This window comes from Podarcis cretensis (assembly GCF_951804945.1).
Source record: "Podarcis cretensis genome assembly, chromosome: 5".
NCBI classification, from domain to species: Eukaryota; Metazoa; Chordata; class Lepidosauria; order Squamata; family Lacertidae; genus Podarcis; species Podarcis cretensis.
The window spans coordinates 3,254,129-3,275,497 of record NC_137174.1 but is presented as its reverse complement, the minus strand read 5'-3'; the positions used below and the strand labels follow the sequence as shown (position 1 = coordinate 3,275,497).

General features: G+C 45.1%; 1 long non-coding RNA gene across 2 annotated transcripts; it reads right to left on the bottom strand.

The window, feature by feature from the left end:
* Positions 1-5,188: 5,188 nt before the first annotated feature.
* Positions 5,189-10,600, bottom strand: LOC307217327. 2 transcript variants are annotated; one of them, XR_013839563.1, is made up of 4 exons: positions 9,751-10,600; positions 9,600-9,657; positions 8,977-9,066; positions 6,046-6,977 (listed from the first exon to the last, which is right to left on the bottom strand). It is a non-coding gene; the product is annotated as an uncharacterized lncRNA (long non-coding RNA). The 2 variants fall into 2 exon arrangements; XR_013839562.1 differs by lacking the exons at positions 6,046-6,977; positions 8,977-9,066 and adding an exon at positions 5,189-5,659.
* Positions 10,601-21,369: the final 10,769 nt, after the last annotated feature.

Genomic DNA, 21,369 nt, shown 5'->3' with positions numbered 1-21,369 from the left:
CTTGTAGACAAGGCCTTAGGGAAAGAGGGAATTCAAATGAGATGTGCCATAGCTCAGCTGTCTGCGTCAGTCTGATTATCCTTTCATATATTCAAGAAGATTTACAAATGGATCGGCGTGCGCTTTCATTCTGCAAATGTCCTTGTCTGCATGATAGTCAGCAATTCCCAACTATGGTCCTCTCAAGGACGCTTGTTCTTTGTGCAGAGAGGTGGCATGATCTTTATAAGGGAATATCTCTGGTTCCTTGGTGCTAAATAGCAAGGATAACTGATGGGTAATTTTGCCTGCATGCAGTATCAAGCCTCACTGTAAAAAAACTAGCACAGAAATCAGACTTAGTTACACATACATGCGCTAGCACACTGTGGAGGCCCACTATTCCTATGTTCCTTAAACTACAAAAGTGTCTTTAAGAATGATTTTATTTGGGGGGAAATTATCGCTCTACACTGCCCCCTTCTGGGCTCCAATGGCGTTTTCTTGCTGTTTCTATTATGCAAGCACTTCTACTCTTTTTAGTTAGTGCACTGCTCTTCTCATTCATTCTTATGTCCTAGTCCTGAAGGGTAACACATTTCTTTTTCCATTTTAGCCCAAAACATATTTAGAATAAATTTGCACAAGTCAACCTGTAGTTTCAACACAGTTCCAAGTACATACACATACACATAAAAACAATGGCTTACTAATCTTGCTAAGCTTATTGTAACATATGCAGCATAAGGACTTTTCAGTTGATTCAAAATACTATGGACTGCATTGCCATATTAGAACAAAGTATTCTTTGCCTTGTGATCTTGTTTTCTGCATTTTATTTTTCTTCCTTTGCAATCCATGGATCTACAACTTATCTTGAAGAAACCTTACTAGATAGCTGTTGTCTGTGCACCTCCAGATAAGTCTTCTTCAACCCTGAGTATCCAGATATTCTTGGAACTACAACTCCCATCATCCCTGAGGGTAGTCCAACAACACCTAGGAAGCCCAGGTTGAAGGAGGCTGCTGTAGAGTATAGCAAAGTCAAGAGTGGGCAGTGGGGTTGAGGTGGGGAGGCAGCATTCACCTGACCTCGGGACTGCCGACTTTGCTCCTACTTAACAGAAGGTAAGGAGGAGGTGTGAGGAGGTTGGTGCAGTGCAAACGCAGCAGCAGGAGTACTGAGTTGCCTCTGCTAGTACATTTGCCGCACACTGACTGCCCCTCAAGCAGCTTGAGCTGTCAGGAGATCAGGTGGGCACCCCATCTGGCCACCTGTTCCATCCTAGCATGTTCATATTACTTGTTAGCCCTTCAAATGGTCAACCAAATTACATTGTGGAGATTGTCCTAATATTTGAGATTGAGGAACTAGGAATAAAAAGGCCATTCTTTCACATCTGTTTGAGTCAGCAGTGTGTCAGTGTAACATCACCAACACTGATAGAAACTGTTTTGATAGCATCATGATTATTAATGCAGTCTTTGTTTTCTAACAAAGTTGAACTTTTAGCTCACTTACAGTGTCTTCAAGTTTATTGTAGAGGGCTCACCAGCAGTAGATATGTAGGTTGCCTGGAGGCAATCTTGAGAACAAAGCTCTGAACGACATACTAGCCATTCCAAATGTCACCTTATTTTTCCTTCTTACTCCATCAAGCCAACTACAAAACGGGTAAAATGCTTTGAATACTATCCAGGAAAAGCAATGTATCAATAGAGACAACTGACTCATGTAGCTTACCAATGAGTCATTGTTAGATTATTGGCTATATTCACAATAAAACCCAACACTTTTTTAAAAAAAAAGCATAGTCAACAATATATAGAGACCAGTTTGGCTAAATAAGAGGCTTATCTTCAGTTTAGATTACCCTTCAGTAAAACCCACAACTGTAAGAATCATAAAACCATAGAACTGTAGAGTTGGAAGGGTCTCTAAGGATCATCTAGTCCACCCCCTGAATGTCAGAATATGCAGCTGTACTGAACCTACAACCCTAGTGTTATCAGCACCATGCTCTAAGCAGCTGAGCTATCGAGTAGACCACTTTTAACTCTAGACTACAATCATCCTATGGAAACACATTTCCTGTAAAAAGAACATCAAATGATGAACTTTATAGACATTTGATTATATGGACTGCATTCATAGACACATGCTGTCCCCTAATCTATAAGTGTGTGTTTCAATATGGCTAACATCTTTAATTATTCTTTTAGGATGCATTACATTTAGTGAATTATATCAAAATAAGGCATTTTAGAAAGTAGGGCTTTCACTGTACTAAGAAGAAAATACTTAGAGAAATGTTAACTGAACCTATCATGTAACTAGATATGGACCTTATGGACCTAACTTAGTCAGGTGTGATGGCCTGGGAATCTGATTCAGAGGCTGAACCGAAGGAATCCCAGCCTGCACAGGAGTCCCCGCCTCCAGGGCCGGCTGAGCCGGGGCAGGGCCTTGAATCTGAAGGGCCTGCACCTGTGCCGGATCCTCAGGAGCAAACACCAGATGAATCCACTCTGGCTCCGGAGGTGATTGAGGACCCATTGCCTGCAGTTGCTCCTCTCCCAGCTCTGTCAGGAGAAGGTGAGGCTGCCTCTGGGTCCAGCAACTCTCCAGCCTCTCCTGAGCTGCAGAGGCTGAGGGCAGAGAGGTGGAGGGAACTAAGTTCTATCAGGAGGAGTGCTCGCCTTAAGGCCAGGAGAGGCGAGTCACCTGTGGGCTGGGACCGCCCTAGGCCCCAGAGGAGATAAAGGCCAGTCAGCCCAGTCCCAGGTTGCGGGAGCAACGTCGTTGGAAACCTGTTTCTGCCAGCACCCAGACCTGTTCTTCCAGAGTGCCCGACCACGCCCAGCTTCTTGCTTTGGACCCCGCTTCGCTCTTGGTGGACAGTCTCCAGACCCTCAACCCAGGACCAGACTCTGACCACGCCTCACGGTAACCTCCCCCCCCCCTGGGACCATCACATCAGGTTTCACTCTGAGTAAAACTTTCTTGAATATCTCTCTGTAAGAGGTGGGAAAGGTTCCAACCCTTTTCAGAGCAGGTTTCTCACTGTGAGCTCTCCATGGTGCTGAGGCAACTGGCCATGGGTGACCTGACTAGAACTCATGTAGCTACAGTAGCAACTTGGGGGAGGGATCTGCAATGGTGTCAATGGGGACTTCTCTCCTAAGGCTCCTAACTTCAGGAGTGGGTGGTTTTATTTTTGCAAGGGAAAAGAGAATCCTCACTCACATACACATGCTGTATCCATGGTAAGGATCTACCCCTTGTATGTCTGCAATTTTTCAATAAAAAAACCAGAACTGCAGCTAATGAATGTTTGTTTGGCCCTAAGGCAGGATTAGCAGTTTTGCTGCTGGCTGAGAACTTGATTTCACTATGCTCTGCTTGAATATTTGAAACAAAGACATCATGGCTCTCAAGTACTCTCTCTCTCATCCAAAGAAAAACAAACCCTGTAGCAGTATCCGGGATTCCCTGCTGCATTTACTGTTTCAGTAAGTGAATGTTGGCATAGGAAAACTTAACTGATTAACAAGTATTTATTTCTGGGGCTGAACTATTTGTAATGTTCATTATGAAGCTGCAGTCCTTCAGCTAAGAGCAGACACCAAAGTCCTGACCTTTTGTGTTCCTTGAAGTTCCCACAGTATTTTTGCAAGACTGGATGTATTAAATATAGCTTGTGGCCAGGTTCCAACCTGGGCAATTATATTCTGCCTTAAATCTCCTGTGCAGTTCTAAATAGTACTCTGCACTTCCTGACACCTTTAGCTGTGCTTATTATATACTGAATGCAATTGGAGCTGAAAATATAGTAGCTCTATTTAAGGAAAATACAAACTGAACATTATTGGCAAGTGAACAATGTTGGAGTAGTTATCACAAACAGGAATGTGCAAAGGTTTTCACAGCACAATCCTAAGAACATTTACCTGAAAATAGGTCTGTGTTCACTCTTGAGCAAATGTGCTTAGGGTTGCAGCTGAGGAGAGTGAGAAATTCAGTTTTAGTTCTGATACTCAGTGCTAAATTACCTGGAGTGGCTTTTCTGTCTTTTTAAATGTAAGTACTATTTCTTACTGAAATAATGACCATGCAGGCACAGAGGCACCATTAATACCATGCAGGCAAATGTTTCCAGGCTTGATTTGTAACTTTCATGGTCTTTTATTACTGTGGAGAAGGAGGAAAAGAAGGTGTGTGCATACACACACACACTGTATGGAACTGTCACGAGCATCTCATGTTCTTAGTAGCAATGATATGTGCAGTGCATTGGAAAGTTCAAACCTAATATCTCTTATGAGAAAGGAGTTGAGGCTGGGGGAAAGGGACCTTGGGTGACCTAGTGAATTCAGAGTCTGAACAATGATAGAGCACTTTCATAGAATCACGGGATCATAGAATTTTAGAGTTGGGTATGTTATAACAGTGTCCCAATGGGAAAACCTGTGAAAGAATAATTGGAAATCTACTACGTGCTAAGCCATAAAGGAAAACTTGTTTAAAAACGCAACACCGGTGGTATTTAACTCCATGGAAATTAGCTAAAATGTACAAAGGAGCCAAAAGTAATTGTTGGAGATATGGAGACCAAACAGGCTCGCTGTACCATATATGGTGGCAATGTAGCAAAATAAAGAAATTTTGGGAGGAAATCCACTTTGAACTAGAAAAAATGTTAAGAATCTCATTTATTAGGAAACCAGAGGCATATCTGTTGGGCATTAATGATTCAGATATTCCTAAAAAATTTAAAGATCTTTTTTTGTATGCAACAGTGGCAGTGAGAGTTCTTATAGCTACAAGGGAAGAGCAACATAATTCCTTCTAGATAAGAGTGGATACAAAAATTGATTGAATATGCTGAATTAGATAGTCTATCTGAAAAAATAAAAAATAAACCGAGAGTTGAATTTGTATCAAAATGGGAAGCCTTCAGATCATATCTTAAACAAAATTATACCATGTTAAAATCTGTAGCAGCTTTTGAGTGATCCCAGCAGTTTTAATAATTGCTTATATAAACATTTATAAATGTGAAAATATTAACATAAAAAACAGTATTTTGACATGGCAGAAAATTTATGTAAAAATAATTAAGGAATAAATGTGAGGTTGGGTATAAAAGATAGTGAGATTTTTATTTTTATTGTAACATGAAATTGCAATCACAATTTTTATCTTATTGACAGGTTGTGCAAATTTTATTTTCTTTCCTTTTCCATCCCCCCTTAAGTTGTACCTATTGTTTTCTTTTCGTATGTAATAAGCATTGGAAAAAAATAAATAAAATAAGTTGGAAGGGATGACAAGGGTCAACTAGCCCAGCCCCCCGTGATGCAGGAATCTCAATGAAAGCATCCATGACTGATGGTCATCCAGCCTTTGCTTAAAAACCTCCCAAGGAAGGAGAGTCCACCGCCTTCCGAGGGAGTCCATTCCACTGTCAAACAGCTTGTACCATCAGAAAGTCCTTTCTGATGTTTAGCCGGAATCTCCTTTCTTGCAATTTGAATTCATTGGTTCAGGTCCTGCCGCCCTCCAGAGAAGGAGGAAACAAGTTGGCTCCATCTTCCATGTGACAGCCCTTTCAATAACTTCCTGGTTATTTACTAATTCTTTCCAAAGCAGCAAAAGAGCAAATGCGTAGCTTTTTTTCTAGAAGGAAAAGGAAATGTTTCATTTGTTAGCTTTGTTTTTAGCTAGGTGAATCAAATGTTTTATTTGTTTTCTGTTTTAGGTATTTAATACAGGGGCCTCAACCAGGAGACCCAGACCACAGAGGGGAAAGAAACCCAGCTGTTATGCAGATATTAATCCTTAAGACTAAGAGAACAACAATAACCCATTAACTGCATCACATCATCACCCAGACCCAGCTGAGGTCCATGATTGTTGTTCAGCTGCTTGTTGCTGAAATGCTGGCTACTCAGCCAAAGTAGGCATAGATCAGTGCTGTTGTGGCATTTGTGAGGGAGGGTAGAGAACAGGATGGATCCAGACTAACAGCGCAATCCAAATCATGCCTACCTAGAAGTAAATGCTTTTAAATTCAATGGGGCTTACTCCCGGTAAGCTGAGTTAGGATTGCAGCCTTGACTTACTGGTAAAGGTAAGGTTCACCGGAAGCGGCTTAGTCATGCTGGCCACATGACCTGGAAGCTGTACGCCGGCTCCCTCGGCCAATAAAGCGAGATGAGCGCCGCAACCCCAGAGTCATCTGTGACTGGGCCTAATGGTCAGGGGTCCCTTTACCTTTAAAGGTAAAGGAACCCCTGACCATTAGGTCCAGTCGTGGCCGACTCTGGGGTTGTGGTGAACCAGAGCAGCGCATGGAAACGCCATTTACCTTCCCACCGGAGTGGTACCTATTTATCTACTTGCAGTTTGACGTGCTTTGGAACTGCTAGGTAGGCAGGAGCTGGGACCGAGCAACAGGAGCTCACCCCGTCGCATGATTTGAACCGCCGACCTTCTGATCGGCAAGTCCTAGGCTCTGTAGTTTAGACCACAGCACCACCCGCATCCCATGACTTAGGTCCCACTTATTTCAGTAGGAACTGGCCTAAACCCACCTACATGGGAAGAAGCCTCCACTGACTTCAATAGAACCTGCTTCTAAGTAGACAGTTAGGACTGCAGCATAAATGTTCCTAGCTTCCTGTCCAGATCCAGCCCACTGTGCTTAGCTTATGCACCGAGTTTGTGAGAAGGCAGGGCAAGAAGGACTCTTGGGCAGCAACCGTGCCAACGAACAAGGAGGTACCTGTTCTCACCTTATTCACTTCAGAGGTGGTTCACACAAAACACATTGCCAATGAACTATACCCTAGGTTTGCACGTTTACATTATAAACCCATAAAAATAATTCAAAAGGTTCAAAGCATTTGGAATTTTGATGTTTTATCTCATTGGTAGCTGATTCAACTTTCTTCTCTGGATTTATTACACAGTAGGGGATCTTTGACTTGAAGAACTTGTGCAAAAAGAAGAGACAAACAAATATTGAACTAAATATAAGTGTATATTTCATAATATGCTTGGTATTTTATTAATACAACCATCAAATTGCAAGTCAGAAAGAGGGTGGGTGGGTGCTCACATCTGGAAGACATTTAAATATTTCCATGTGGCATGCATCCATGTTCTTACCTTATAAAGTATTCTGGTTTGGGATTTTCTAATCTTTACATAACTCACTTACTAAAAAAAATATTGCAGGCTTTCCACAAGTAGCTATTTTCTGAAGTCACCCCAGGAAATTTGTGTGATATGAAATCCATATGCTTACATTATGTCCTTCACACAGCCTTGATGTGCAAAGGCAGCAATAGCATTGTGTGTGGCCACTTTTGCAGTTTGTAACCTAATGGCAGCAGTATTTATTTTCAGATTGACGGGCTGAAAGAGACCAAACCCTGGAAAATATCCGTGAATTCTACCCAAATTATACTTGCAATCTCTTCTCCCAATCCACTTAATACAATTTTGAAGTCAAAAATGTTGTCTTGGTCACATGCTCAAAGCTTAAGCAAAGAAACTCCAGGGAAGTATAGAGATCCTATTACCATAGCAATATAAAATAGGAAATCAACACACATCAGCTTCTTTAACTTGATTCAGAAGACAAATGAGAGGAAAGAGCAACTGCAGACCTGTGTTGTACAAAGGCTGTGCCAGGATGTGGCAGCAGCAACATGTTCATCAAGTTCCTAGCTTGGTCCTAGAACCACTCCTTGTTTAGGCTCGTGCTGGAGTCACTTTGAATCGTGGATCTGGGAGCGTTGTATCAGTACAACGTAGCAAAAGTATTATTATTTTTTGAAAAAAATATTTTATTCCTTATTCTGAGGAAAAACAAGAGGATTTTTTGTTTTGCTTATCAGTCATTTTCCTAAAAAAAATTCCTTCCAGTAGCACCTTAAAGACCAACTAAGTTATCAGTACAACGTAGCAAAAGTATTATTATTTTTGAAAAAAATATTTTATTCCTTATTCTGAGGAAAAACAAGAGGATTTTTTGTTTTGCTTATCAGTCATTTTCCTAAAAAAAATTCCTTCCAGTAGCACCTTAAAGACCAACTAAGTTAGTTCTTGGTATGAGCTTTCGTGTGCATGCACACTTCTTCAGATACACTGAAACAGAAGTCACCAGACCCTTCTATATAGTGAGAAGGTGGGGAGGGGTATTACTCAGAAGGGTGGTGGGATTGGGTGATTGGCAGATAGCTGTGATGAGCCTGTTGACGACTCTTAACGACTGCAATAGGTCTTACAGGAAAAAGCAAGGGGTGAGAAGGTGAAAAATGGCTTTGTCATGTATAATGAGATAAGAATCCAATGTCATTGTTCAGACCAGGTCTCTCCATGGTTTTAAGTTTGGTGATAAGTTGCAATTCAGCAGCTTCTCTTTCCAGTCTGTTTCTGAAATTCCTTTGTAATAGAACAGCTACTTTGAGATCTTGTATAGAATGTCCTAGGAGATTGAAGTGTTCTCCTACTGGTTTCTCTGCCTTGAGAATGATTCTGATGCCAGTCCTGCCTTCTCCCACTGCCTCCCTCCACCCCTGCGCAGGCAATGCTCTTGCTGGTCCTGATCCCGCCTTCCCTCGTCAGCATGGGGAGCACCAATGACTCAAACTTCCTCTTCCAGTTTACTGTACAATGTTTCCTCAGATAACTAGCAAAAATGTGCATGTTCCAGATAAGTGTGGAATTTGAAAATCTCGTTGCAGAGGAAGGTGTGCCATTCCCTTCATCAACATACCGCCCCGAAGTAAGAAAGAAATTTCCACAAACTAATGTGGAAAATGTTGCAAAATGCAATCCTGGCCCTCCTGAAGATCTGGATGGATGGTTCTTATAATGCAGGGGTCCCCAAACTACGGTCCGCAGGCCGAGTCCAGCCCGCCAGGCTCATAAATCCAGCCCGCCAGCCAAAACGCCCCGCCGGGTTTACCTCAGTGCGCGGGGACTGACTTGGCAGACGGCGAGGACCTTCTGCTAATGAGTGAACGTGATGCCATTTCTTCTTTCTTCCCGGCCTTTTCCACATTCTGCATAATCTAAATAGGATCATTTGTTTGTATAGTTAGGTTACTTCCTAAACAAACAATGCAAAATTAAGAGACAGTCTTTTTTTAAAAGAAGTAGTAGTAGTAGTAAGTGGTTTGTTCCTTATGGCTGGGGGTGCCAGGACAGGAAGCATCTACGTAATCCAGTGACGAAGCATCAGGGGAGCATCTTGCTTGATTTAGTTCTTTGGGGGCAGAGATAGATAAAGAGATAGAGAAAGAGGTTGCATTGGAAGTAAGCAAGAGCACCGCAGGGACTTGAACCCCGTCCTGGAAACCAGGAGTGCCAACCACCAGCGCCTTTTGCTCTCGTGAAAAGCAAAACCTGAGAGAACACTCTGAATACAGAATGTTCTCTCGGGGGGGGGGGGACACTTAAGTGTTATGAAGTTGCAGACAGAACACAATCAAGGGATATTCACCTAGATGTGTTTAAGTCACAGAGTGCCATGTTGACTGCCATTAATTTGCAGGACACAACAGAGAGATTGGTTCCAGTCTTCAAACGCTGCCTTTATGCTCACCTTTTTCTTTGTCCCTCTGAAGTGTCAATTCATGGGCCTGGAAGTTCCTTCTGCCGGTCTGTGAAAAGCAATCTGGACTCATTAGTTTGTCCCCAGCCCTTTCCCACCAGTTCCAGAAAAATGTTTTTGGAACACAGCTCTTCTTACTGACCTGACTTCTGCAGGAAGAGCTGGCTTCACCTGAGTGTGGTGGGCTCTTGGACAGAACTGTGAAGAGATGAAGTGGGGGAAATGAAGAAGCCAGCCCAAAAGAATTGTACTGAAAAAGATGACTGAATTGTGGAGTGTGAAGTTCACTTGCCATTAAGTTTCCTGAAGGCTTGCAAAATTCTATTTCTTGCGTCCCTGAGATGCACCTGAAAGAGACTAGGGTCTTCGGCAGCCCTCCCCTCCAGACACAGGAGCAAAAACAGCCGGTTACCTAAAGCAGCGAAGTCAATCCCACACTGTAGATGTTCACTTGATGCATCAAGAGTTCTGACAGGGACTCTTACTTGTCAATGGAGAAGATCTGCTTCTGGCACAGGTAGGTCTGTGAGGTCTGTAAAAAAAGAGCTGGAACAAAACAAGGCTGGCTGTCCCACCAAAAGGTGTACCTTACTGTGTGCTGATGGCACAGGAAAGGGCCTCCCCTGCAGTGGTGTCCCAACAAAATAAGGCCCTCTCGCTGGAAGCACCGAGACAGACTGCATCGGCTTTTGAGTTCACAGCTCTTCTGAAAAACTGGTTGGATAACCAACATTGCTCATTAAAAGCTCTTTGGAACACGTAGTTTGCATATTTAATGTATTATTCCATTTAGAGCCTACCTTTTCTCCAATGGGCTCACGGTATTTGAATGGTCCCCCTCACTGCGACCTGAAAGAATCTTTGTACAAAGAGTTGCAAGCAGAACACAGAGAGATTTTCTCTTTAGCCAAGCAAAAGGCTGCTACAAGTACAATGGAGCATTTAGAGACCAGTGGTTAGTTATTAGTGCCTAATAACTCAGATTCAGAGGAAGCAGCCAGCCCCCACCCGCCCACCATGGACCCCCCACCCCCCCAGGGATCCTTCCAGACCCAGCCCCCAACCTCCACCCACCCCTGCCCCCCATGAAAGAAGCCAGCCCCCACCCTACCACACTGCCCCCACCCCCACCCCCAGGGAAGAAATCAGCCCCCATCCGACCACCCTGCACCCCCCCAGAAGAAGCCAACCCCACCCAAACACCCTCCCTCATTCCCACCCCACCACCAGGAAAGAAGCCAGCCCCCACCCAAGCACCCCTGCCCCCCTCAGGAAAGGAGCCCCCCAGGAAAGAAGCCAGCCCCCACCCAAGCATCCTGCCCCCTCTGGAAAGGAGCCCCCCAGGGAAGGAGCCCCCCAGGAAAGAAACCAGCCCCCCCAGGAAAGAAGCCAGGCCCCACCCAACCACCCTGCCCCCTCAGGAAAAAAGCCCCCCAGGAAAGAATCCAGCCCCAACCCAACCACCCTACCCACCTCAGGAAAGGAGCCCCCCAGGGAAGGGGCCCCCCAGGAAAGAAGCCAGCCCCCACCCAACCACCCCTGCCCCCACAGGAAAGAAGCAAAACCCCCCAGGAAAGAAGCCCCCCAGGAAACAAGAGAGCCCCCCCCAACCACCACTGCCCCCACCAGGAAAGAAGCAACCCCCCCGGGGAAGAAGCCGGACCCCACCCAACCACCCCTGCCCCCCAAGGGAAAAAGCCAGCCCCCACCCAACAACCCTGCACCCCCTCCCCCCAGGAAAGAATCCATCCCCCACCCAAACACCCCTGCCCCCCAGGAAAGAAAAGATCCCCCCAGGAAAGAAGCCAGCCCCCACCCAACAACCCTGCCCCCACCCCTGCCCCCCAGGGAAGGAGCCCCCAGCAAAGAAGCCAGGCCCCACCCAACCACCCTGCCCCCCCATGAAAGAAGCCAGGCCCCACCCAAACACCCCTGCTCCCCCATGAAAGAAACCAGGCCCCAACCAACCACCCTGCCCCCCAGGAAAGAAGCCCCCAGCGAAGAAGCCAGGCCCCACCCAAACACCCCTGCCCCCCCATGAAAGAAGCCAGGCCCCACCCAACCACCCTGCCCCCCCATGAAAGAAGCCAGGCCCCACCCAACCACCCTGCCCCCCCATGAAAGAAGCCAGGCCCCACCCAACCACCCTGCCCCCCAGGAAAGAATCCCCCATGAAAGAAGCCAGGCCCCACCCAACCACCCTGCCCCCCCATGAAAGAAGCCAGGCCCCACCCAACCACCCTGCTCCCCAGGAAAGAAGCCCCCAGCAAAGAAGCCAGCACCCACCCAAACACCCCTGCCCCCCCCATGAAAGAAGCCAGGCCCCACCCAACCACCCTGCCCCCCCATGAAAGAAGCCAGGCCCCACCCAACCACCCTGCCCCCCAGGAAAGAAGCCCCCAGCAAAGAAGCCAGCACCCACCCAAACACCCCTGCCCCCCCCCATGAAAGAAGCCAGGCCCCACCCAACCACCCTGCCCCCCCATGAAAGAAGCCAGGCCCCACCCAACCACCCTGCCCCCCAGGAAAGAAGCCCCCAGCAAAGAAGCCAGCACCCACCCAAACACCCCTGCCCCCCCATGAAAGAAGCCAGGCCCCACCCAACCACCCTGCCCCCCAGGAAAGAAGCCCCCAGCAAAGAAGCCAGCACCCACCCAAACACCCCTGCCCCCCACAGGAAAGGAGCCCCCCAGGGAAGGAGCCCCCAGCAAAGAAGCCGGCCCCCACCCAAACACCCTGCCCCCCCATGAAAGAAGCCAGGCCCCACCCAACCACCCTGCCCCCCCATGAAAGAAGCCAGGCCCCACCCAACCACCCTGCCCCCCCATGAAAGAAGCCAGGCCCCACCCAACCACCCTGCCCCCCAGGAAAGAAGCCCCCAGCAAAGAAGCCAGCACCCACCCAAACACCCCTGCCCCCCCATGAAAGAAGCCAGGCCCCACCCAACCACCCTGCCCCCCAGGAAAGAAGCCCCCAGCAAAGAAGCCAGCACCCACCCAAACACCCCTGCCCCCCACAGGAAAGGAGCCCCCCAGGGAAGGAGCCCCCAGCAAAGAAGCCGGCCCCCACCCAAACACCCTGCCCCCCCATGAAAGAAGCCAGGCCCCACCCAACCACCCTGCCCCCTCAGGAAAGAAGCCCCCAGCAAAGAAGAGAGCCCCCACCCAACAACCCTGCACCCACCCCTGCCCCCCCAGGGAAGGAGCCCCCCAGCAAAGAAGCCAGGCCCCACCCAAATACCCCTGCCCCCCCCCAGGATAGAAGCCTGCCAGGAAAGAAGCCAGCCCCCACCCAAACAGATTGCCCCCCCCAGGAAAGAAGCCCCCAGCAAAGAAGAGAGCCCCCACCCAACAACTCTGCACCCATCCCTGCCCCCCAGGAAAGGAGCCCCCCAGGAAAGAAGCCAGGCCCCACCCAACCACCCCTGCCCCCCCAGCGAAGAAGCCAGCCCCCACCCAAACACCATTGCCCCCCCCGGAAAGAAAAAAGCCACCGAGGAAAGAAGCCCCCCAGGAAAGAAGCCCTCCAGCGAAGAAGCCAGCCCCAACCCAAACACCCTGCCCCCCCCCCCCGCTGCCTCCAGGTGGGAGATCACTGCCAGTTTTTATCTTGAATTGTGGATCAGGCCCTACTTCTGGTTGGACATGGCTGTTCTACTCCTTGGAGGCCACAATATAAATACACTGAAGTTCTGCCCATTAGGAAAGGAGCTTGTCTGTAGTCCCCAAAAAGCATCCCATGTTGGCTGCAACCTGAGCTAACATGAAATTAAATGGAACTATGTTGTCTCCTACTGGGACGCGGGTGGCGCTGTGGGTAAAACCTCAGTGCCTATGGTCGGCGGTTCGAATCCCCGCGGCGGGGTGAGCTCCCGTCGTTCAGTCCCAGCTTCTGCCCACCTAGCAGTTCGAAAGCACCCCTAAGTGCAAGTAGATAAATAGGTACCACTCCGACGGGAAGGTAAACGGCGTTTCCATGTGCTGCGCTGGTGCTGGCTCGCCAGCTGCAGCTTCGTCACGTTGGCCACGTGACCCGGAAGTGTCTGCGGACAGCGCTGGCCCCCGGCATCTTAAGCGAGATAGGTGCACAACCCTAGAGTCGGACACAACTGGCCCCTACGGGCAGGGGTACCTTTACCTTTTTTTATGTTGTCTTGTGCGCCTCTGCTTTGCTCTTTATCACATGCACAGCTTTCTTTCCCCCTGGATCCCCCTACCCTTCTCACTTTCAAGTCGTACCTCTGTTAAAATCTCCCCAATCTTGGTTTTTCTAACTTTGGCAACAGAACCCCCTTCCTGTTCTTTTTACGAAATGGCTTCTCCAGTTGCCTTTTAAATGAAAAGCCTTTTTATTTTCTATATTTATTCTTCATGCTGCCTGAAGCCGACTTCATATTCTCCTACCCTTGACTGGGCTTCTTTTTACATCCAAAAACTTGCTGGTTGAAAGGTAAAGAAACTTGATTTCGCCCCTGACATTCTTTCATTTGTCTTAATTTTCCCTTGGCTTTTCTAGTCATCAGGTGTTTTTATCTTGATTCTCTTCATCTCGGTATCTTTCTATCTTCATCTTGGTATTTTTATGTTTTCAGTTTAAATTTTGCTTTTGGGGGCTTTCTCAAAGTCTACCATCTGTCCACAATGTATTCTCCCTGTTTTATTAGGATTAATTATTTGATGGTCTTCTATTTTCTTTCAGTTTCCTTTAATTTAAAATGTTTTGCCTCTCCTAACACTTTTTCCGGAATTACTGAAAGAAGATATCTATCTATCTATCTATCTATCTATCTATCTATCTATCTATCTATCTACAAGCAATATTTAAAATTGTCAACTATGAAAGTGAAAATTCGCTGTATCTTTTTAAAATTGTAAATAATATTTTTTCCATGCCGTACAATTCCTTTGTTTACTTTAAAATATATATATATTAACTTTAGTTTTGAAAAGAAATCTAACCTAAGCTGCTTTGAGTTTCCACTTCTTCCCCCAGCCTCCCTCTCCTAATCCCTCTGCCCATTAGCTCCTCCAGCCAGCTCTGACCAGTGAAAGGGTTAAGCCAGTACTGTAGCCAGGGACAGTCTCACTCACTAGAATCTGGCTCGCTCCTTCCACCACCTATTGCTCAGTAGGACACATAAAAAAGTCCCTTGGTGCATTAATACAGTGGATACAAATGTGTTTGTTTTCAACATGGGATCACTGCGCATGGGTGAGAAATTAGTACCGGCCCAACTCCCTAACAACAGGGTTGCTGGGATACCAACTTGAATAAAATATAGGGTGGGGGGCAGTAAGCCCCACCCTACATAATCAATCACATGACATAGCACCCCCCCCCATTTGAATGGCAATACCCTCAACTTTTGGGGGGAGTTCCAGCCCCCTCAAATATTGGGGGGGGGGCTTAAGAGGAGTTAGCTCCTAAACTGGGGTATATACCATTCCTGGATCAATGTCTTTGCTTGCTTGGCTATGTGTAGCACCTGCTGTGCCTTTGAATGGCATTTTGCCCATGTATCACACTGATGGGAGCATTAAAGATTTGGGTAGACACTGCAGTCTGAGTTTGAATTTTTCATTGAGTGGGAGCCGGGAAACTCTCCTCCACTGTGTGCTTTTGTGAAGGTTCTCCTGACCCTCCCATGGCCAGTTTTTGGGATGATCTATGCTCTTCCCTTTCCCTATAACAAGATGTTCTGGTTCCTCCAATAATTTCTAGCCAGTTGTAATTGAAAGTGGCATCATGAACAAACATATCCTAGGTTATCCAACCCCCATAAAACATGAATGTGCTACACAAATGTATGTAGGTTTTTGAATGACACTCTTTACTACTGGTTTGAAGCAGGGGTGCCAACTTGAATAAAATATTGGGGGGCCATGTAAGTCCCGCCCCTCATAATTGACAAGGCATGGCGAACACATACCATTTGAATAGCAATGTCCATCACCTTCAGAGGGGCAGCCCCCTCAAATATTTTGTAGGCAAAAGGACCTCAGCCCCTAGAAGTTGGCTCTGAAAGTTTGGAGTATCCTATGGTAATTTGTGGGGGACGCGGGTGGCGCTGTGGGTTAAACCACAGAGCCTAGGACTTGCCGATCAGAAGGTCGGCAGTTCGAATCCCCGCGACTGGGTGAGCTCCCGTTGCTCAGTCCCTGCTCCTGCCAACCTAGCAGTTCCAAAGCACGTCAAAGTGCAAGTAGATAAATAGGTACTGCTCTGGCGGGAAGGTAAACAGCATTTCCGTGCGCTACTCTGGTTCGCCAGAAGCGGCTTAGTAATGTTGGCCACATGATCCAGAAGCTGTACACCTGCTCCCTCGGGCAGTAAAGAGAGATGAGCGCCACAGCCCCAGAGTCGGTTACGACTGGACCTAATGGTCAGGGGTCCCTTTACCTTTACCTTTATGGTAATTTGTGGACTTGTGGAAGGAAATGTAAAATAATTATATGAACTATGAGCATCTTGTGAAATCTGATGGTGCAATTTTGATTCTCCTAGTTTCTACCTGTTACCCTTTTGAAATCATTCAGATCTTCTGAATGAAAAGCTGTATGTATCAAAAGTTGTTTTTGCTTTAAAAGCTGCAACTGACCGTTTTCTGCTTTTATTTTAGACAAATTATGAATGTAATCCTTGTTTTGTAGGTGGCAACAGATGTTATTTATGAAACAGTTTCTTTTTTGGGTTTCCCAGTGCTTTTCTTCACTTAGGAACAGATGGAGTTTGATTTTCAAAATTACTATAATCTCGGAACAAAATGTCATTTTTATCCAGCAAGGCAATGACACAAGCAATGAAGACCCCATGTCATCTGGATCCTGAGGTGCAAGAATATTGCTTCTGTATAGGAGATTTTAACATGGTCATGGTTTAGGCTTGTTGTCAGAGCCAGAATTTTTCTATACCTGTATAAAATGCATGCAGGTATGGCACAATTTAGCACTGTTTCATGATAAACAGGTTTTTTTCTAGCAGGCTTGCTAAGGAACGAGTTTCTCAAATGTGTATCAGAGGAAGAACACAAGTTTTGCACCCCAAAGTCTCCTGGAGAGGAAAAGGGGAAACCTGGACATTCCAGAATCAAATCAGAAACCAGGGCAGCTTCTGTAATTCGGGGACTGTCCCTGGAAAATAGGGACACTTGGAGAGTATGCTACTACCATTCTGCCACAAGGATTATTGTGGGCATGTTTAGCAGAAGAGAACACTATGAAAAAGAGAAACAACCCCGGCTAACTGTACAAAACCACTGTCAAGAAAGTGTGGGGATAATGTTGGCCACTATCTCCCCTTGTGTTGTGATATGCCCTTTGTGAAGTTAGGAACACTGAAGTCAGTTGGCTTTGCTTTGGAGCAGACATGGGCTGCCTGTCTTCTTGAATGAGACTACGAAGCAGGTAGCGTTTGCACCGTCAAGCCCAGGCTTGAGTCCACACAGGAGCAAGTCTAAAACTGCAACACCAGAAGGATCTGGTTATGACTCAGACTACAGAGGCTTCTGAAGTTCATTGTTCATTCAGAATACAGATTTGTGCAGTCCATAATGCTCAGCTGCGTTATGCAATGTCACTTCCCCATTCAATTATACAGCCTGACGTGCAAAAGTTATTTTCAATGAAACTCATAAGAAAACTCTTGCTGATCACAGTTGTTGCAGGAACGCCCCCCCCCCCAATCGTTCGGTTTGTACAAACACGACACACACACACAACATACGCGACGTTTCTGTTATAAATTCATAGTAAATCAACCATACATCAGATTTACAATGGTCCACTTTTATTTTACTCCATGAAGGAAGAACTATCAAAGGGGTATGGTTTGATACAGGACGGCCATAATCCCTTAACCACACCAGCACATACAGAGGAGCCCTACCCAGTTGGCATGACAACCTTGATGGTCCCAGACAGAAGACCATCAAGGTCACAAAGGACTTGCATATGGGAGTGGATTCAACATGGACTGGAACAAAGGACAATGATCAGATCTTCCCTCTGGGGGCAGGAAACTTCCAGCTCCCCTTTGCCTCCTGGAAGTGACTCATGGGGAGGGGGAAAGGAGGAACCAGCCAGGTGACAAGACGACAGGTTACCTCCACAACTCCTCCCTCAACCCCTTTTTTTGTGAGGTGTCAATGATGTAGTTGTGATGTAGTTCTAGGGGTGTAGTTTGGGGGATTAATAACTAATAAAAGTTGGGGTTTTCTTTTGTTCTGGGCTTCCATTTTGTTTCACGTGGTGGCAGGTGGGAGTCCTGTCGCGACAGTCTTCAATAAAGACCAAGCCTACTGGCTGCTATTTTGCTCTGGTATTCCTGGCTGGTCTCCTTGTTTTTTTGCCCAAGGGAGCCCTCAGATTTCTCCATTAACACAGTAAAACTGCATAACTTGCAAAGCCAACTGATTTGTAGGTGTTTGCACAGTTCTAGAGTGGTGAGGATGACTTCAAATCTGCAAAACCAGTTTGGCACATTCTTCACCTTTTAAACTGGGGGGAGTGGAGTTCCCTTTTACTCTTAACAATTGGACAATCAGCATAAGTTTGTTTGCAAATGATTTTGACTATACAAACAGCAGACTGGGAAAGTGCTTTTTAAAAAAGGCACTTTCAGAAAAATAAAATCTGTACTGAACCTCTACTCCCCTCAAAACGTTTCCTTTGTATCATTTATTAAATCTCAACATGGCTTTTGGGAGGCAGCTTCTTATTTTCTGACTTAGAATAAGGAAAAGCTGCACCTGAAGTAATCTGCCCTGAGTTAGAGACCACCAATTGAAACCAAAGATTTTCTGCTGTCCTGTTGTGATAGCTGATGAAAATAGTGTGAGTAGTAACCTTTTCAATGTAAATAGAATGTGCCTTCTAGCTGCAGCTCTGGATTACCTTTTCCATTCCTCTTTATGTCCCTTTGATTCCCTGCAGAGACAAAGATATAATCTTTACATTCTCTATTTAGATGGAAGGTGGTGCTGGATGCAACTCCAGGTTCCTAAATAAAACTAAACCAGCACTTTTGAGGGATGATGAAAACTCCTGGCCTGCGAAGACACTCTGGAAGATGGGTTTGCCTTTGGCTTGCGTCGCCATACGCTGGGAACCGACCACACCTCACAGTAGGATTCAGTACTGTTAGATGAATAATCTCTGAAGTATATCATTTAATATCACACACACACACACAAAAGTGCATCCAGATTTGCAAATATTTGCATGGACTATATTAAAGCTCCCAGTATTGTGGGGGGAGGTTCAAGGGAAAATAACAACAAAGGCAAAATGTTATTTGGTATAGTCAAATGTAAAGCAACAGTATTTGATTTTCAAAACTGCAGTGGTTTTCCCAACTCAAAAATAACTTTGCATGTCAACACAATATGACGCATATCGCCTCGTTAACCATTTGTATGTTAGCATGAGATTTAATTTTATCTACTCCTGTAATTTTTTAATATTTATTGTAACCAGCTTCTGTTTATATGATGTTATTCCACTGTATGTCGGTGTTGCACCATAAACAGTGTCTGAACTGTATAAAAAAAATTAAAATTTATGAACCAAACATTATGGTTTCAAGAAACTGAATCTTTAGCTATTCATTACCTGTGACAACCTTTGCAGAAGATTTTTGCCATATAGTAACCATGAATGTTTCATCTCAGTGCAACTACAGGTGAAACTCGGAAAAATTAGAATATCGTTGAGAAGTTCATTTATTTCAGTAATTCAACTTAAAAGGTGAAACTAATATATGAGATAGACTCATGACATGCAAAGCGAGATATGTCAAGCCTTTATTTGTTTTAATTGTGATGATCATGGTGTACAGCTGATGAAAACCCCAAATAAAAAATCTCAAAAAATTAGATTAATTGAAATCAGCAAAACAAGGACTGCAAATAGAGCAATATTGGACCTCTGAGAAGTAGAAGCATACATATGTACTCAGTACTTGGTTTGGGGCTCTTTTGCATCAATTGCTGCTTCAATGCGGCGTGGCATGGATGCTATCAGCCTATGGCACTGCTGAGGTGTTATGGAAGAGTGTAGCCATCTACCAGGAGATTTTGGAGCACTTCATGCTTCCTTCCGCAGACAAGCTTTATGGGGATGCTGACTTCATTTTCCAGCAGGACTTGGCACCTGCCCACACTGCCCAAAGTACCCAAACCTGGTTCAATGCCCATGGAATTACTGTGCTTGATTGGCCAGCAGACTCGCCTGACCTGAACCCCATAGAGAATCGAACTAATTGAAATATTTGGTCGAGTAGCAGGTTTTAAATTGAATAAACAAAAAACGAAGGTGTTGGAAAAAAATTTAACAATGGAAGAAAGAGAGAGTTTTCAGAATGAAACAGGCTTGGAAATAACAAAAAGGGTAAAATACCTGGGGGTAAACTTAACATCCAAGAATGTGAACTTATTTAAGGATAATTATGGAAAATGTTGGTCAGATGTTAAAAAGGATCTGGAAATATGGTCAAGGTTGAAACTTTCCTTGTTAGGCCGAATCGCTACTATTAAGATGAATGTATTGCCTAGAATGCTGTTTTTATTCCAGATGTTGCAGATTGTGGACAAGATGGATTGTTTCAAGAAGTGGCAGAAAGACATATCAAAATTTGTCTGGCAGGGCAAAAAGCCCAGAATTAAATTTAAGATTTTAACTGATGCAAAGGATAGAGGGGGGTTTGCCCTGCCGGACTTAAGACTTTATTATGAATCAGCAGCTTTCTGCTGGTTGAAACACTGGCTACTTCTTGAGAACACTGACATTTTGGATCTGGAAGGGTACGACAATAGTTTTGGTTGGCATGCATACTTATGGTACGACAAGGTAAAGGTGTATAAAAGCTTTAAAAACCATATTGTAAGGAAAGCATTGTATAATGTTTGGATTAGATATAAAGATCTGCTGGAAAGTAAAACCCCCAGGTGGGTGTCACCAATGGAAGCCAGGGAAGTTAAAAAGCTTAATATGGACTCTAAATGGCCAAAATATCATGAGATTTTAGAATATGATGGTGAAAGGGTGAAACTTCAGAGTTATGAGAAACTAAAGCCTAAGGTTCGAGATTGGTTGCATTATCATCAGATAAATGAGACGTTTAAACAGGACAGGAAAATAGGATTTCAGAAAGAGAAGTCAAAACTAGAAACAGAATTGTTGGAACCCAATACTAAGAACTTATCAAAAATGTATAACTTGCTGATAAAATGGAATACACAGGATGAAACGGTGAAATCAGCTATGATTAAATGGGCACAAGATATCGGTCATGATATTATGTTTGCTGACTGGGAACAGTTATGGACCACCGGTATCAAATTTACTGCATGTAATGCCTTAAAAGAAAATATTATGAAAATGATCTACCGGTGGTACATGACCCCAGTCAAGCTCGCAAAAATTTATCATTTGCCTAATAATAAGTGTTGGAAATGTAATGAGACTGAAGGCACTTTCTACCACCTTTGGTGGACCTGCCCAAAGGTGAAAGCTTTCTGGGAAATGATCTATAATGAAATTAAGAAGGTCCTTAAGTGGACTTTTCCTAAGAAACCAGAGGCTTTCCTCTTGGGCATGGTGGGCCAAGTGGTGCTAAGGAAGGATAGGATTTTCTTTATGTATGCCACTACAGCAGCAAGAATTCTACTGGCAAAGTATTGGAAGACGCAAGAACTACCTACTCTGGAAGAATGGCAAACAAAGGTGATTGACTTTATGGGACTGGCCGAGATGACGGGCAGAAT